At 45.3% G+C, this 18,084-nt stretch overlaps 5 non-coding genes across 5 annotated transcripts; all 5 read left to right on the top strand.

The window, feature by feature from the left end:
- The first annotated feature begins 4,885 nt into the window (after positions 1-4,885).
- Positions 4,886-4,958, top strand: TRNAV-CAC (transfer RNA valine (anticodon CAC)). The gene has a single exon. It is a non-coding gene; the product is annotated as a tRNA-Val (tRNA).
- A 314-nt stretch (positions 4,959-5,272) lies between these two features.
- TRNAE-CUC (transfer RNA glutamic acid (anticodon CUC)) lies at positions 5,273-5,344 on the top strand. Its single transcript has one exon. It is a non-coding gene; the product is annotated as a tRNA-Glu (tRNA).
- Positions 5,345-8,272: 2,928 nt separating this feature from the next.
- Positions 8,273-8,345, top strand: TRNAV-CAC (transfer RNA valine (anticodon CAC)). The gene has a single exon. It is a non-coding gene; the product is annotated as a tRNA-Val (tRNA).
- Positions 8,346-15,657: 7,312 nt separating this feature from the next.
- Positions 15,658-15,729, top strand: TRNAE-CUC (transfer RNA glutamic acid (anticodon CUC)). Its single transcript has one exon. It is a non-coding gene; the product is annotated as a tRNA-Glu (tRNA).
- Positions 15,730-17,502: 1,773 nt separating this feature from the next.
- TRNAE-CUC (transfer RNA glutamic acid (anticodon CUC)) lies at positions 17,503-17,574 on the top strand. The gene has a single exon. It is a non-coding gene; the product is annotated as a tRNA-Glu (tRNA).
- The last annotated feature ends 510 nt before the right edge of the window (positions 17,575-18,084 follow it).

Here is an 18,084-nt window from a genome sequence, read left to right as displayed (position 1 = left end):
GTGTTGGCGTCACTCCCTTGTTTCACCACTCCTTAAAAAAAATAACGTGAATTTTGACTCATTCCATGTGGCATAATGTGTAAGAGGCAAGTACAATATAAGAGGGTTACTATTGTGTTGCTTGATTTGTATAAGGGGTATATGGTGTGGTAAACTTAGTTGACAACATAAAAAGATGCTGAAATGTTGTCTACCAAGTTTTGGCTTTTAGTATTTTTTTAGGACTGGAATTCCGCCTCACCCCGCAAGTATCTTAGGACATCGGCATCCTGCGGGTGCACCTTTGGAGGGCACCCGCCAATATATCTCCCTGCATCCTGGGAGTGTCAGAATTTGTAATATATATACACATATATATATATATATATATATATATATATATATAATTAGTTGAAAGTATTTACACAAATAGAGACACACCCATGAGCAGACCACTCAACCAGAACACTGGTCACGCCTGCCACATTATTAGGTGCTGGCCACAACCCCTATTATTGCGCATAATAGGCCCTTGATAATTTTTAGCTCCAGGCCCATTTAGACCTTAATCTGGCTCTGATCTTATGCAGCTGCAATTAACTTCTGTGCTTTATATCAGTGGTTCTCAACCTCAGCCCTCAAGGACCCCCAGCAGTGCACATTTTCCAGGTCTCCACACACAATCAAAGGTGAAATAATTAGCTCCACCTGTGATCTTTTAAAATGTGTCAGTGGCTAATGAGTGCAGCTGTTCACCTGCCAGGTGACCCGGAAAATGTGCACTGCTGGGGGTCCTTGAAGACCAAGGATTGAGAACCACTGCTTTAGATGATGTAAATCAGTGGTTCTCAACTTCGGGCCTCAGGACCCCACACAGTGTTTCCAGGTCCCCACACAGAATCAAAATGAAATAATTAGCTCCGCCTGTGGATCTTTTAAAATGTGTCAGTGAATAATGAGTGCACCTGCCAGGTGACCTGGAAAACATGCACTGTTGGTGGTAATTGAGAACCGAGGTTGAGATCCACTTACAGTATGCATATGATACAATTAATGTGCAGCAGTCAGTGACATACAGAATGTAACCGTTATCTTTGTTCTGGAGGAGAGAAGTATTTTTCTTAAAGTTATAACTGCAAATGACCCTGCATTATTGCAAATACATACACTTTTCATACTGTTTCATTAAATGGCTTGGTGCACAATTAATCTGCATTGCATTGGTATTTGTAACCTACTCTACCACAACACACCTGTATTAATCACCTGAGTATTCAGGAGACCCATTGGTACCTGTGCTTCACCAACAACCAGCCGAAGCAGGGCAAGTGAGGTCCACCATACACCATGACAATATAGAAAGCATGAGAGTTCTATTGAAGAGGGGATGTTGCTATGAGCATTTGGTACTTGTGTATTATTACGGTGCCCATCGCATCGTATACCATTACACTAAATAAGGTATACGATGGTATGTGATGCGATATTGTACAATAAAATATTGCATCGCATCGTATGCCATTAAATGGCATGCGATGGTATACGATTTTTAATTGTACAAGCACCCTGATGGGTCCTTACAATGTTAAATGGCCCCCCATTGTCAACGCCACCCCCAGTATCAATGCCAACCTGAAGCATGGCGAGCGCAGCGAGCCCGCGCTAAGCGGCGGTACGCGTCCTCTGACCTTTTCATACCCCCACTATCCACGTCGGTGTGGAGTTGATTTTAGATAGTGTGGCGAGTGCAGTGAGCCACCGAGCCCGGAGCGTGGCGAGTGGACACGGAAATACATGTGTGCTCGCCACACTATCAAAAATCAACTCCACGCCGACGTGGATAGTGGGGGTATGAAAAGGTCGGAGGACGCTTACCGCTGCGCTCGCCATGCTTCGGGTTGGCGTTGATACTTGGGGTGTCGTTGGCAATGGGAAAGGGGGGGGGGGGGGATTTCACATTGTGAGCACCCATCAGGGTGTTTGTACAATTAAGAAATGCATCGCATGCCGCTATATGGCATGCGATGCAATGAGATGCCCTACGATGCACATCGAGGGCGCCGTGATAATACACAAGTACCGAGCATTCAATCAGATTCTATCTATTATCTTCTAAAACAGGCATGTCTAAACTATGGCCCTCCAGCTGTTGTGAAACTACAAGTCCCCATCATGCCTTGCCACAGTTTTGCTATTAGGGAATGCTACAACTATAGCAAGGCATGCTGGGGTGTGTAGTTTCACAACATCTGGAGGGCCACAGTTTGGACATGCCTGTTCTAGAAGGTGCTAAATAAGTAAATCTAATTGGTTGCTATGGGCAACAACCCATCTTGAATAGAATGACCATCTTAGTAAATTTACCACCATGTTTGCTGAATTTAAATAGTGCCAACAGAGCCTGGGGCGGGTATTGGTCATTAGGTCAACATGCATTGGGTCGACCACTGAAGGACAATATGGCTTAGATCAACACATGAAATAGGTTGACATGGCTAAGGTCAACAGGGTTGGGAGGTCGACACAAGCATTAGGTCAACAATGGCAAAGTCGACAGTCAAAAGATTGACATGAGCTTTTCATGTTTTTTGTCCGTTCATTGACACAGTCAAAGTGTGCTGCGCTCACCATTCTTCATGCACGGTGCCTTGCTGCGCTCGGCACACTATTCTATTCTCCCTCCGTGCCCTAGTGGATGGTAAGGCATGGCATACCGCCTGTCGATACGTCAGCTCAAGAAAATGTTAATAAGAGGTCAGCCTTTTGACTGTCGACCTAATGCATCCTTCCAACCCTATCAACCATAGCCATGTTGACCTATTTATTATGTCAACCATATGACTCTATACCATGGGTCTTCAAACTGCGGCCCTCCAGATGTTGTGAAACTACAAATCCCAGCATGCCTTGCCACAGTTTTGCTATAAGGGAATGTTAAAACTGGCAAGGCATGCTGGGATTTGTAGTTTCACAAAATCTGGAAGGCAGCAGTTTGAAGACCCATGCTCTATACCCTTTGGGCAGCCCAGTACCATGAGGAGTACTGGGCACACCACCAGGAATCCTGCTTTATTCTGCAAAATTTCTATCGATAAATAAAGGTCACAGTGATGGTTTCTGGTGAATTTACTTTGATCCTAAAGTATATATCTTATACTGAACTACACATATACTGGGTATGCTGCCGTGCAAAGAACTTGGGCTCACATATTACCTGGTAGAAGGAACCTGGCAGCAGCTGCAGACAGGAAATGGGGCAATGCACTACTGGGTAATAACTCCCATGGGGCTGTGCTGAAGGGTCAGAAGAGCATTTGCTGAGCTCTGATTGGAAGAGAACATCACATGCTTCTCCAAGTTCTCTGGCCTGTGGAGAGGAACACACACTGAGGCTGTGGATTATTGCTCTGTGGCTTCCTGCTGTGAGTATACAGAGCCATTATTTAGGTTTCTGCAGTGTGGCATAATGTGTTTAGACTACAGTGTGGCATTATGGTAACAGCTAGTTCCCTTGTTGTGAATGTTTGAACCATGTGACCAATGGAGCATACCTTGTGACCTGCAACAGCAGTGGCAGCAGCAAGGTCGGTGGAACACCAATTTCACTATGAACACCACCACCCGTTGCCTTTATCACCCCCTTGATATATTAAAACATGTACCAAAAAATGGGTTTACCTACCCACTACACAATTTTTACACCTGGAAATTTGGTGAAATATTTGAGAGTGCACACATATTGCAGGGTTGCCGACTTTTAAATGCTCCTCTCCGGGAGAAGCCCGGAGAGGAGACTTTCCTTAACCGATCGGGGGCGGGGCTTGACTGTGACGTCATTAATGACACGATCGTGCCACTTTAGCTCCGCCCCCTCCTCTGACCCGCGGATTGCGGAATTTACATGCCGCGATTCGGGGGGCTCAGGGGGGTCCCCCAGATTCCGGGAGGGTTGCCCACCGTTCCGGGGGGCCTGGAGGGGGACCCGATTTTCGGGAGACTCCCGGTAATTCCGGGAGGGTCGGCAACCTTGACATATTGTTCCATAGCAGGAGATTGTGGCTGACATTTTGGTCCTGGCTGACAAATCGGTAATCAAATATTCATGTTTTTGCCAAGCATTGTCAAAGTTATTTGCAAAATGCTGAAATGATCATTCATACACACTATATGATAAATTATGGCAACTACTGATTATTGCAGGGTTGCCGACCCTCTCGGAATTTCCGGTAGTCTCCCGAAAATCGGGGCCCCCTCCCGGCCCCCCGGAAGGGTGGGCAACCCTCCCGGATTCAGGGGGGACCCCCGCTGTCCCCCGGATCGCGGCATTAAAATGCCGCAATCCTCGGGTCTTAGAAGAGGGGGCGGAGCTAAAATGACACAATCGTGTCATTTTAGCCCCGCCCCCTCCACGGAGATCCCTGAATTCGCTGGTTTACCAGCATGGAGGCGGGGCTTAGTGATGTCACACCTAAGCCCCGCCCCCTGAGCGGCTACTGAATCTCTCCTCTCCGGGCTTCTCCCGGAGAGGAGAATAAGAAAGTAGGCAACCCTGGATTATTGGCAAATCTGACCAAATATTGTATAGTGTGTAACATACTTGCCTACCAGACCCTCTCCATGCAGGAGAAAATTCTCTGTTCCTGGACTTCCCTGGTAATGTATGATTGCCATCACCTGTGGTAAAACACCTTTACCTAGCTCCCCACAGGTGATGGCAATCATACATTACCAGGGAAGTCCAGGAACAGAGCATTTTCTCCCGAATGGAGATGGTCGTGTAGGCGCAAGTATGGTGTGTAATTAGCTTTAGTCAAACATTTGCTCTTGATTTATTTAAGTGCACTATAGGACGTCATCTGAATAGGAGCACCACCTATTCTGAATTTAGAGGCACTTGTCACCATCAGTTTCTGTAGTGTAGTGGTTATCACGTTCGCCTCACACGCGAAAGGTCCCCGGTTCGAAACCGGGCAGAAACATTTTGGTCCCACCTTTTCAGAAAGCTATTTTATTTATTGTTTATTTATTTTGTTTATTCGCTCTTCTAATTGCCACAACTGCATGAATTAAAGCAGATGAGATAGATGGGATATTGTTAACGGTAAAGTCACATTCTTACATAAAATAAGCAATGTAGCAGGGTATAAACAATTGACATTTTATATTGATTTTTAAGAAGGAATATTGAAAAGTAAAATACAATCTGCAATGACATGGAAAAAAAAATTCTCAAACTGAAAACTTCCAAGTGCTGACTGCAGTTGTCTGGATATAGCATTACTGAGGAGCATCTTCCCTGGTGGTCTAGTGGTTAGGATTCGGCGCTCTCACCGCCGCGGCCCGGTTTCGATTCCCGGTCAGGGAATAAATCTTTTTAGTCACACGTTTGCCATCTGATGGTAAAACAATGATAACCTATATGTAGACATTCCTTTAAAAACCTGACGTTTCATATACCACATTAATAATGTATAGAGTGTATTTCAGATTAATTTAATGTTATCTTCATTGAATAAATAATGGTTTTCTTTTTAAAATAAGGACATTTCTAAGTGACCCAAACACTTAGGGAAAAAGAGCACATCCACTCTGGGTGAGCTTATTTGCTCACTCGACTTCCACTATCACCTCTATGCTGATAATACTAAAATCTACCTCTCCTTTCCCATACCTCCTAACAGTCCTGAAAACCGCGGGAATGTCCCGGTTTTAGGGGACATTCCCGTGTCCCTCCCGCGACTGGCAGTGTCCCGCGGCAAGTGGGGGGCTGTTGGGAGTCCCCCTGTTGGCTGCTGAGCAGTGGTGAATAAATTTGTCTATTCCCACAGCCAGGGGGCTGGGGGAATGGCTAGAGGCTCACAGCGCCTCTGGGTCATGCCCCCGTAGTGGCAAACTGTGGGCGTGGCCTCGTGGGAGAACCACACGTATAGGCCACACCCTCAAAATTTGGCCACACCTTCGAAATTTTCGCCGCAATACTATGTCCCTCCTCCGTCCCCAAGTTGGGAGGTATGCTTTCCTGATCTCTCTCCTCACTCATGTCTCCAACTGTCTCTCTGCTGTCTACTCTTGGATGACCCAGCACTTTTTTAGACTTAAAATATCAAAGACTAAGCTGAACTATTCCCACCCTCCTGCATAAAACCTGGCCAACTTTCATCCTAACCTGTTTATGCTCACTTCTTTCCCTTCTGTGTCACCCCAGTCTGTCTAACCCTCCCCTTTAGAATGTTCCCCGGTCAGGGCCTCCCCGATCAGAGCACCTGGTTCTCCCTATCCCCTCCACCCACTCGTCCTCGTCCTCTATAGAGCGCAGGCTGTGCGGAACCGCATCCACGGTCCCGTCCTCCCCTTCTGCCGGAGTCAGAGGTGGGCGAGCCTGGCTGTTGCGGCCTTGCTAACTCTCCTGTGACCCATCCTCTGAAGAGCACGGGGTATGCCGCATGTATGTCATCACGCAATCCTGCACATGCGCAGTGATCCCATTTCCTTTATGTCGGTACGGGATACCGGCAAAATATATCTTAGCGGTACGCCATACCGCCCCGCCACACTTGCTGGCCTGGTGGTGCCATTTACACACATAATACCTCCTGAGGTGTATCTTAAACACATAAAGCCCTGAGGTGCTGCTTACACGTAGAATACCCCGAGGTGCCGAATACATGCAGAATGTTCCAAAGTACCGCGTACATGCAGAATGCCCCCACTGAGGTACCCCTTACACGCAGAATGCCCCCCTGATGTAGCGCTTACACACAGAATGCCCAGAGGTGCCACTTATAGGCAGAATGCCCATTGAGGTGTAACATATACACAGAATGCCCCCTGTGGTGCAGATGACACAGATGCCCCCAATAGTTGTGCTGACACTCATATCCCCTGTAGTGTCGCTGTCACAGAATCCCCCTTTAATGCTGCTAACACAGTCCCCAGTAAGACTCACCAGCCCGGGATTCTGCCTCTGCTTCCTCCTCCACCACTGCTGTTATCACTGACCGTCACTAAGGGGAGCGGACTCAGAACACACACTTCTCCCAACCCCTGGCGCCCATTTCAAATATGTTATCAGTAACTGGTACGCGTGTTCTGATTAGCTCTCAGCCTGTGGGTGCTGCATTTGAAAGGGCAGCTGGAGGGGTGTCACCCTCGACCGAACACCCGCAACACTCTAGTGACACTGCTGCTACCGGCTGCACAGCTCCTCCTCCCGTGACCCATCTCCCTCCTCCCTCCCGTGACCCATCTCCCTCCTCCCTCCCATGTGTCTGCAGTAGCAGCTGCTTCCTGCTACTTACTCACTGTTTGTTAGGCCATCCGGCAGCATCATGTGAGCCTGATGCCTGTCATATTTTGACAGGAGCAGGCTGCAGCAGTGGTGTCTGGGAGGGGGAAGGGTAGCGCCGGCCCTGCTCATAGCCGGGCAGCAGCACATGCACTCACAGCTGTGGCGGGGCGGCGGAGGCCACGCCCCTGCCACTTACATATGTGCACATGCACAGTTAGCAATTCAGGAATATTTGTTATGGCGGTACAGGGTACCGGCACAATATGTTTTACCGGTATGCCATACCACCCTGTACCACCATACTTTCACCCCTGGCTATACAATCTTTTCTATCTCTGTACTATCTAAATACAATTCATGCTATCTACATTTGATTTACACTATATAGTCATTGCTGCCCTGACCTGGGTTTCGATTTGTGCTGTCCCGGGAGTGCGCATCGGTATCGCAAGGTAAAAAAACCTATACGATCTGCATGTAATTTTGACTATATAGTCAAAATCTCATGCTGGATTGTACCGTGTGTACACAGCATTAGGGTTGAAGCCCCTCACATTCATACTCCAACAATAGGAAGGCACTAAGGAGGCTTTCTTAGTATAGTGAAAAAAACGTGAAAAACTCCACTCTTTATTTGTCAGTCAACGTTTAGTGGACCACATCCAGGTGATCTGGAAACCTTCACTGTTGGGGGTATTTGAGGACCGAGGTTGAGAACCACTGGCCAAGATGATGGTCCCGATATCTTTGCGACACAATTAATTAAAAAGATTTTTTTTTTTAAACTTGTCATGTTTGTGGCCAAGATTTGACCAAGTGATATGGTGAAACAATCATTTATACACACTATATGATAAATTAGGCCAATTACCGGTTATTGGCAAATCGGTCCAATAATTTTATAGTTTGTACTTTATATTTAGTCATTTTCATTCATTGCAATAGAAGACATCATCTGAAGAGGAGCGCCACCTATTTTGAATTTAGAAGCACCAGCCACCATCAGTTTCTGTAGTGTAGTGGTTATCACGTTCGCCTCACACGCGAAAGGTCCCCGGTTCGAAACCGGGCAGAAACATTTTTACTGCACCTTGTCAGAATCATTTTTTCTTGTTTATTCACTCTTCAAACTAATTGCCAATTTTGCATTAATTAAGACAAATAGGATGTTTATAATATCGTTAAAGATAAAGTCACATTCGGTGGTCACGGCGGCGTGCGTGTGCTGAGGGAGGTTCCTGCCCTCCGGCGTCTCCATGCAGGAGCGCTAACCCCCGAATCGTCCCCTCTTATCCAGGTTCTTATCCGCCTAATGAGCAGCGCAACACGGGTGTAAGTTACTGCATCCGACAGGACGGAGCGGGGTTGAGACGGTAGCCGGTACCTGCGGTCTGAGCTCAGGCTGTGTGGACGACGCAGAGGTTCCCTACGCTTACCGGGGGTGAGAGCCCCGGGCGCACGAGGGTGACATCACGCCTGAGCCGGCGAAACGAAGGACGCGAGAGAAGGGAGTGAGTGGACCTGGCGGAAGTGCTGAAGGTGGCGCTGCGGGGTTGCACGAGGCCTCGCTGTGAGCGGTTAAGCTGACTGATCTTTGATCTAACCGGCCTCGGCGAGTGGTGAGCATAAGAGCATAAGACCTGGCCCCTGCTGACTGTGTGGTTATAGTATGTGCACTCGGGAATGCTGCATCCTCTATACAAGAAGGTGAGGTGGTGGCGTGTAAAAAGTCTGTATAAGCTATCGTGGATGACTGTATAAGTCCACACACACGTGGACTGCACTCTTAGGCCTGAGAGGGGCCGTGGAGTGGAGGGGTGTCGCTGTGCGAGGGAGTGGAGCTTGCTCTAGTCCTGGATATGTGGCAGTGAAGATAACTTTTAGTGAACTTGTGACTGAGAGGGGATACAGCAGGGTCCCTTGCTGGTTAAACCAGCACGTGTATAAGTGGTGTTGGAATGGCATCACTCCCTATGTTCTAAGTCTGCCCTGATCTTATTCTTGCTCCCCATAGCACCTGAAGCGAACCTGTCTTGCTGGACTGTTAGGGACAACCCCAGTTCATATCCTGCCCAGTCTGGTCTGGATGTGAGTGTGTGTGTGGTGAAGTTCTAAGGACAGGCCATTTCCTCTTGAATACGGTAATACACCTCCTTTGGATTGAGATGGGGAAAGCAAATCAGAATTCCACGGCAGCTAAGCTGGAAAAATTTGCACGCTCCCAGCCGCGCAACACCAGCAGTTCGAGGGAAACTACCCCGCTCAATACCCCTACAAAAGAGAACAGGGGGGCTGAGGCACTGAAGGAAGTCACCTTGCAGCAAGTATTAGATGCAGTCAATGCCAGCGAGGCCCGTTTGTCAGTCCAATTGGGCAAAGTCCAATCGGATATAACCCTGCTAAGGGAGGATGCTCAAAAAATTCGCACTAGGGTGTCCGAGGTCGAGGCCAGGGTTTCGGATATTGAGGATACTCTTCCCCCCTTGCAAACTCAGGTCAAAATGCTTGAGAAAGCAGTAAAAGAGCTCCAAAGCAAAAGTATCGATTTGGAAGGGCGGATGCGCCGCAATAACATTAGAATTGTGGGCTTGGAAGAGAGAGTGGAGGGGCCCTCGCCAGAAAAGTTCGTGGAGGAATGGGTAAAGCAAAACCTGGGGTCAGAGATCCTGTCCCCCTATTTTGCAGTAGAGAGGGCGCATCGTGTTCCACCTAAACCCCCGATACCTGGTGGACAACCTCGAACACTCATTGCAAAAATCCTTCACTTCCGTGACCGGGATAATATTTTGAGAACTGCCAGAAATAAAGGGGACTTGGTTTACAACGGGAACAAAATTTCTATCTTTCCCGATTTCCCACTGGATGTACAAAGGGACAGAGCTCGGTTCCGTGATATTAAAGCAAGGTTAAGGGAGCTTAACATCAAGTACTCGATGCTCTATCCAACAAGGTTGAGAGTTGTTACGAAAGATGAGTCAAAGTTTTTTCTCAGCCCCGGCGAGGCTGCGGAATGGCTTGACAGATACCACCCTGCGGGGCAGCAGCTTATCACATAAGTGCTCCGGCCTCGTTGTAACTGTATTTGTTGTAATGCTCGGCTGAATCACTTATTGTGCCTGGTTCTTATAATTGGCTAGCATGAACTATGAAAGCTTTAAGCATCCATAAATGTGGTGCTTTTACTGTCTGCAAATATTCCTCTTAATGGTGCTGCTCTCTCTCTCCCTCCTCCAATCTTGTTTTTCCTATCCTCTCCTAATCTCCTGGGGTTTAGTGAAATGGTGTCGGTGATATAAGGAAGGCTTGCTTTTACTTTTGAATAGTGCGTTGGAGTTGGTTTTTTTTTTATTTTTTTTTTTATATATTTGTTGCGTACTCCACCGCCAGAAAAGATTGCGGAGGGAAATGATGAATGTAATGGTATTGCTACTCTTCCTTTCATACTTACTCCTGTTTACCCTTTTACTGCTCTATGGGGGAAGGGAAGGGGGAAGAGGGAAGGGCAATGACGGGAGGGAGGGAGGGGAATTAATTAGAGGGAAAATATGAGGTGCTGTTGGTAGCCAATATTAAATTCGGCTGAATTGAATGTGAGGGGAGGGGGGGGGGGCTCCGGCGGGGTAAACGGAGGGCAGGCACGCCATTGGGTTTGTGACCTTGAGTAATTTGCCTCTGGCGATTGATTTGATTGGGTTTGTTGTTTTTCTTTTTGTAGTTCGTATGTGGTAGCTGTAAGGGGGTGGGTATGGGCATAGGTATACCTAACTGGGTAGGTTATACAGGGTGGGGGAGGGAGTGGGGTATATGTTGTGTTGTCGTGTTGTTATGTATACAAGTGCTTACATTGTCCTCAAAGATGTATATGCTAGACACTTTAGGTTTGTTGCTGGAGGGACTAACTCCAACTCTGAGGGAAATGTATTACCAACAGAAACATGATATCGATTCTGTCATGGAACGTCAGGGGGATAAATGAGAGAATAAAGCGCTCCTTGGTATTAAGTCAATGTAGGTCTTTGAAGGCCGATATAATCTGTCTGCAGGAGACTCACCTGGTTGGTGAGAAGGTGGTGGCGGTAGATAGATCATGGATTGGAGCGTCTTTTCACTCTTGTTTCTCTCCCTACTCCAGAGGGGTGTCCGTGTTAATTAGGAAAAATGTTAAGTTTGAAACATTGTCCTCAAAAATTGATCCCTATGGAAGATACGTGTTTGTTGATGGTTGTATTGATTTGACCAGATATTGTATCCTTGCTATATACATTCCCCCCCCTTTCTCGTTTGAAGTGCTGAGGCTTGCGGTTGAATTTATAATAGAAAGACCCGACAGCTTAGTAATATGCCTCGGGGACTTCAACGTAGTTATGAATCCTAGTCAGGATAGGTGGAATTGTCATGGGGGCTATAGTCATACCAGTAGTAATTTTGCTAACTTCATACGCGAAATAGGATGGAGAGATGCCTGGAGGGAAAGATATCCATCAGCTAAGCAATTTTCTTGCTACTCGGCAACATTCCACACTTTCTCAAGAATCGATATGATCCTGGTCTCCGAGAATGTGCTGAATGTTATTGAATCAATTGAGTATAAATCGCAAGGTATCTCTGATCATACTCCGATTATAATGCAGCTCGATACACGACAACAGCGTGGGTTTACTTTTTGGAAACTACACCCGTCCTGGATCCCCCAACTGGGTGGCTGGGATGACATTGGAGGGCTGGTGGAAGAATTCTGTAGGTTTAATGAGGGTACGGCTCAATTCAATCTAGTCTGGGATACCTTGAAGGCCTACCTGAGGGGCAGTTTGATTAAAAAGGTTGCAGGGGTTAAAAAGGAAAGTCGTGAAACAGCAATTGATCTGGAAAAACTAACACTAGATAAAGAAAAAATATATATTGATGAAAAGACTGAATCTGCACGACAGGCCTGGTTGGTGGTAAAACAAAGCTGGGTAGAGCATCTTCAGGTTATGGTTAGCCAGAATTTGTTGAGACAATCCCATCAGTTCTACCAAAATAGTGACAGGGCGGGTCGCTATATGGCCTATTTAATTAGGGCCGATAAACCCTCTAATGTTATAGTTAAAATTATTTCGGAGTCAGGTCAACTATGTGTAACACCAAGCGACATAACTCAAGCTTTCAGGGAGTTTTATCAACACGTCTACCAAACTCGAGTTAATATCGCAACGGACCCCCTGGTTAATTATCTTAATGAAATTAAACTGCCCACACTCTCAGATGAGGAAAGGAGTGTATTGGACTCACCCTTTACACTAGAGGAGGTGACGGAGGTGATCAATTCACTGCCGGTAAATAAGGCATCAGGGATAGATGGATTCCCAGGGGAACTCTATAAAGCCTTGGTAGGTAATCTTGCACCTAAATTGTTACAGCTCTTCCAGGAAATGGAAAAGGGAGGCGTCTTACCTACCTCCATGTCAGAAGCCATCATCACGCTAATTTTAAAAAGTGGTAAAAATCCTGCCCGGGTGGATTCTTATAGGCCAATCTCCCTGATGACGGTAGATGCCAAGATCTACGCTAAAATGTTGGCAAATAGGCTCGACAGGGTGATCGGCACTATAATCCACCCGGATCAGAATGGCTTCATGAGGGGAAAGTCCACGGCTAACAATCTTCGCCGGGTCTACACATATTTACAGATGGCAGATATGGTCGGCCATGAGGTGGGGTTAGCATCGTTCGATGCAAACAAGGCCTTCGATTGTGTAGAGTGGCCCTATTTAAAACAAGCTCTGCTGGCCTTTGGATTGAGCAGTAAATTTGTTGATAGAGTGTTTCTTCTATATAGTCATCCAACTGCACGTATCTTGGTTAACGGTTTTGTCTCGGAGCCATTTTCGTTATTTCGTGGTACACGGCAGGGTTGCCCATTATCGCCCCTTCTTTTTGCGGTGGCTATGGAACCGTTGGCCTGTAAATTAAGGCAAGGGATTGGGAGGGTGGGTATAGGTCATAATATTATATCCCTTTATGCCGATGACCTTTTAGTTGGATTGGTGGACTACGTTATAAAACTCCCTGAAATAATGGAGATTATTGGTGAATTTGGTCTCTACTCAGGCCTTCAAATTAATTATAGTAAATCACACTTATTAGCGTTTGGATCAGCTGGTAGTGATGGGGCGCTGTCTAACCTAGGAATTCCCATAGTGGAAAAAATTAAATATTTGGGGATCATGATTTCCAAAAATTCTGGAGATTATATAACAGATAACGTAGATCCACTCTTGGAGGAAATAAAAAATAGGTTGAAAAGTTGGAATAGACTCCCACTTACCTTAATAGGGCGCACCAACTTGGTTAAGATGTCTGTTTTGCCTAAGCTGCTTTATATTTTTACGCACTCCCCAATCTATATTGGCGACAGTATCTTTAGAAGGCTTGACTCGATGGTCTCCACATTTATCTGGCGTAACAAGGCCCCTAGGATTAAATTACCCACGCTGTGTAGACCTAATACTAAGGGTGGGATAGCACTCCCGAATTTCAAACTCTACTATCATGCGGCTCAAATGTGTCATCTTGCTGGCTGGGTTATTAAAAATGAGAATACTGAGGATTTGTTAGAATTCATTGAAAAGGCTACCCCAGGGCTAACTCCACTACAGGCCCTCTTGACGAGAATCGCCCCAAAGTGCCTTCCTCCGTTATTGAAACAGGCTAGGAACATCTGGAAAGGGGCTGAGAAGAAGTCCCAATGCGAGGGGATAGACCCAGACTGTCATATTTTTCAGCTCCCCCAACTCCAGAACCTGAATACTCAACAGGGAAGCCGGTTATGGACTTACTATGGGATCACTATGCTGGGTCAGATCCTTGTTGATAATAACTTAAAATCTTTCTCTCAGCTACAGGTAGAGTTTGGGGTTCCACAAGGAATGTTTTTCAGATTCTTGCAGCTGAGAAGTGCTATCCAGTCTGTATCTCGTAGAATGCCCTTTCAAATAGCGGAATCCCCAGTGAAAAAGTTCCTTGGCAAGCTACCATGTGGTAAGCGTCTGTCGAGATGTTATAAGTTCCTTATGGACCTTACGTTAAGAGACAACTTGGAGGACGTAAGGGTTAAGTGGAGTAAAGACATCCCTGAAGTTAATGAGGTCAATTGGGTAAAAGCCATGAAAGTACTGGTCATGGCTACTAAGTCACTTAGGATCCAACAAATTCAGTTGAATATCTTCCATAGGATATATTTTACACCAGATAGAATAAGCAAGTTTTCAGACGGACTGGGTAATAAGTGTCCCAAATGCAAGATAATGGGGGGTAATTTTTGGCATTTGATATGGGATTGTCAAGCCCTACAGTATTTCTGGCAGGGAGTGGGGAGGACCTTATCTGACCTTGGGATACCAAGTTCGTGTATCCATCCCAGCGCACTCCTGTTGGGTATATGGCCTACTAACGTACTGAACCAAGAGGACAGTTGTCTAGCGATTAATCTATGCGCAATTGCTAAAGCAGTAATCGCTAAATCCTGGATGTCACAAAAGGGTCCTGATATCCAGGCATGGCATAGCATGGTTAATAAAATAATTGAGCATGAGAAATATATTTATATCACGGGAAACGCGGTGGAGAAATTTTATGGGATATGGGGGAAATGGATTTACTCGCATTATTTCCACTACAATATAATATAATATAACATTGTAATCCTTTTTAGTTATATTATAGGATTCAGATTTGAAAATAGGATGCACTTGCACTTGGCACTAATTGAATTGTGTAATAGTAATTTATTCACTCATATAATTATAGGTTATGTATAGTATATAGAAGCTCGATTTGTCTTTTGTATCGAACTGACACACACTTTGTATTATGATAAGCGCACGGTAAATTAGCTGATGCTCGATATTTAGATATGAACCACGCCTGGTAATGGAGATCATTAACGCTAGAGTAGGATTAACTATATATCTGTTCTCTCCCTTTGGGGCTATGTTACAACAGTTGCTGCGAGTCGACGAGTTAGGACCATCTTATATTGTGTCTAGCATGCTGGGTCTTTAGATTCGAGAATTCACTGTAAGCAACTGAATTATCTATATTTGTTATGTTTGGTTACTATGTGTATATGTACTGGGTATTGTTTTTGTATGTATTGTCTGTATATGATGTTTATTTGTGTTTTACATGAAAATTTAATAAAGAATATAAAAAAAAAAAAAAAAAAAAAAAGATAAAGTCACATTCAAGGAGTGTAGCAGGGTAAAAAAAATACATTTTATATCAATTTTAATAAGGAATATTGAAAAGTAAAATAAATTTTGCAATGACATGGAAAAAGATTCTCAAACTGCAAATACTTCCAATTGCTGACTGCTGTTGTCTGGGTATAGCATTACTATGGAGCATCTTCCCTGGTGGTCTAGTGGTTAGGATTCGGCGCTCTCACCGCCGCGGCCCGGGTTCGATTCCCGGTCAGGGAATGAGTCATTTTGCTCACACCTTATAACAGTTTTTAAAGCATGATAACCATTCAATGGTTAAAGTTGGTGTAGCTGCATGGGAGGGGTTGGTGTAGCTGCCCATTGAGAGAGCATGGCCGTGTTTGGCTGCCCCTGTTTTTATCACTCCAGTGGTCGGGGATGCGGGCTGACCTCGGAGACTTGCATTACTTTGCTTATGGATTTTTCGGTTACAGGTGTTGAATGCGGCCTGCACTGTTAGTGCAGCCTCTTGCTCCTGTGACTGAGGATGAGCAGGCATTTTAGTGTCACCCAGTACCCCCTAGTGACATCACGTTCCTCAGGCCAGGAAAGGTGGGTGGGCGGAGGCTGAACTGGTCCCACCTCCAATCACAACTGACAGTATTTGTCCAAGTTATTGGCGAAATGCTGAAACAATCCTACATACACACCATATGATAAATTATTTCAATTACCGATTATTGTCAAACCGAACAATTAATTGTATAGTGCAGGGGTTCCCAATTTCAGAATTTTTTTTTCAAGGCACCCCTAGGCCAAAAATCTCTTATTCAGAAACTTATAAAAATAATTTATTTAATTTAATATTTTTTCATACTTAGGTTAAATTATGTAATGAGGGACAATATTTGTTTCTGTTTGTCCACATATTGTATGCCTGGCAGCCACCAGCACTGGCTTTGCCTTTTACATTGAACATAAATAATATGAATTGATCCTGGACCACCAACCCAAGGCACCACTTCAAGTGTCCTGAGGCTCCCCAGGGAGCCTAGGCACACAGTTTGGGAACTGTGTGGACACTGGTCTAGTGTGTAATTGGCTTTAGTCAAACATTTTATTTCATTGAAATATTTAATTGCAGTAGAGGAAGTCCTCTGAATAGGAGCGCCACCTAGGCCCGCATGTCACCACTAATTCCTATAGGTTGGTGATTATCACGTTCGCGTCACGTGTGAAAGGTCCCCAGTTTGAAACCGGGCAGAAATATTTTAGTGCACCTTGTCAAAAAGCTAATTTTTTTTCTTATTTTTTATTTGATTTATTCTTGTTTATTCGCTCCTTAAACTAATTGCTACTACTCCATGTATTAAACAGATGGAACATGTGTTATATTGTTAAAAGTAAAGTCACACTCTAAAGCTGCCCATACACTAGTGCTATTTTGCAACTTTTCATCCAATTCAACGGATCGTGCTGAGAAATCAGGTGAAAAAGTGGCAAATTGCACGGTCCTGTACACATTGGGGAGGAGCCGGAGATCGCCATTGCTGCACACAAGATCTGACGCATCAGACAGCCTCAGGCACCACTTGCTGGGGTCGCATATGATACATTGGGCCAGATTCTTTATGCTTCAAAAGTGATAAAATGGAGAGTGATAAACAGCCAGCCAATCAGCTCCTGTCTGACATTTTTCAAACACAGTCTGTGACATGGCAGGTAGGAGCTGATTGGCTGGAATCTGGCCCACTGTATGCAAAAGGACCCCATATGGTGTATCGCATGCCATCCTCCTGCCCGTAAAAGTGCCGGGTGGTTAGAGGGTCGTGTGTGGCCTCTCCCCTCAGAGAAGTCGCACAAGTGTTTGGGGGCCTTTACATAAAAATGCAGTGTAGAAGGGTAGAAACAATAGATATTATATATGAATTACTAAGGAATATTGAAATGTAAACTACATTTTGCAATGACGTGAAAAACAAATTCTCAAACTACAAATACATCCAAGTGCTGACTGCAGTTGTCTGGTTATAACATTATTATAGAGCATCTTCCCTGGTGGTCTAGTGGTTAGGATTCGGCGCTCTCACCGCCGCGGCCCGGGTTCGATTCCCGGTCAGGGAATGAGTCTTTTTTATGTGTAAAGCAATGATAACCTGTACTTTTTGTTTTTTTGCTAGATAAAGGACCTTTAATCACATCCTCCTATTAAAGAAAGGGATACTGCAGTGAAATATATATATATATTTTTTTGAGTACCTCTATTTTAAAGTGTGTCTCTATGTCCCATGGCACCCGATGCAGCATAGTGTCCATTAAAACAAAGGTGCATGGGATGGTTAAATGATTGTAGCTGCATGGGGGGGGGAGGTGTAGTTTCATGCAGGGGGGCATGGCCTTGTGGGGCTGCCCCAGTTTTAATCACTCAGGGTCGGGAGCTGACCCTAGAGACTTGCATGACTTCGCTGACAGCTCTTTCTTAGCTACAGGGGCCAGGTGCTGCATGAAAAGTTACAGTAGAGCACCCAGCTACTTTTATTGAGGATGAGCAGGTATTTTAGTGTCACCCACATCCCCCCTAGTGATGCTGCTCTATATTTTAATTAGTTTTACGAATCCCCATATCCTGCTATA

Source organism: Crinia signifera, chromosome 4 (genome assembly GCF_055691185.1).
Source record: "Crinia signifera chromosome 4, ASM5569118v1, whole genome shotgun sequence".
Lineage (NCBI taxonomy): Eukaryota > Metazoa > Chordata > Amphibia > Anura > Myobatrachidae > Crinia > Crinia signifera.
This window is presented reverse-complemented; position numbering and strand designations above follow the sequence as displayed.